A 408-nucleotide genomic window follows, 5' to 3' on the forward strand; every position below is an offset into this window, starting at 1 on the left:
TATTAGCAAAGATTATGTGCTCAAATGACTGAACACCAACGTTGTAATGGTTTTCCATGCCCAACGGTCATCTTTTACAAATATCAATAAAGAAAACTATTTTATCTGGGGCAACTATTATCTTTTCTTTGTGTTGAAAATGGGTTTATTCCTTTTAAAAGAGGTGATTAAAACGGTTAATCTTATTGCCTGTGTTTACATACTTATCAGCCTTCTCGAAAATGAAAACGACCTAGTGGCCAGCTCCCCCCCTCCCCCACCCGCCTTTTGGAACGTCGGAAAAATTCACCGGCCTTGGAAAGTCTCGCCGTAAAATTATTTTACACATGTGCTTCCATAATTCTCAAATTTGAACCGATGTGTTGTATTCAAACTAGAATCATAATCTTATAACAATTTTGTACTGGT

This window comes from Penaeus monodon, chromosome 32 (assembly GCF_015228065.2).
Source record: "Penaeus monodon isolate SGIC_2016 chromosome 32, NSTDA_Pmon_1, whole genome shotgun sequence".
NCBI classification, from domain to species: Eukaryota; Metazoa; Arthropoda; class Malacostraca; order Decapoda; family Penaeidae; genus Penaeus; species Penaeus monodon.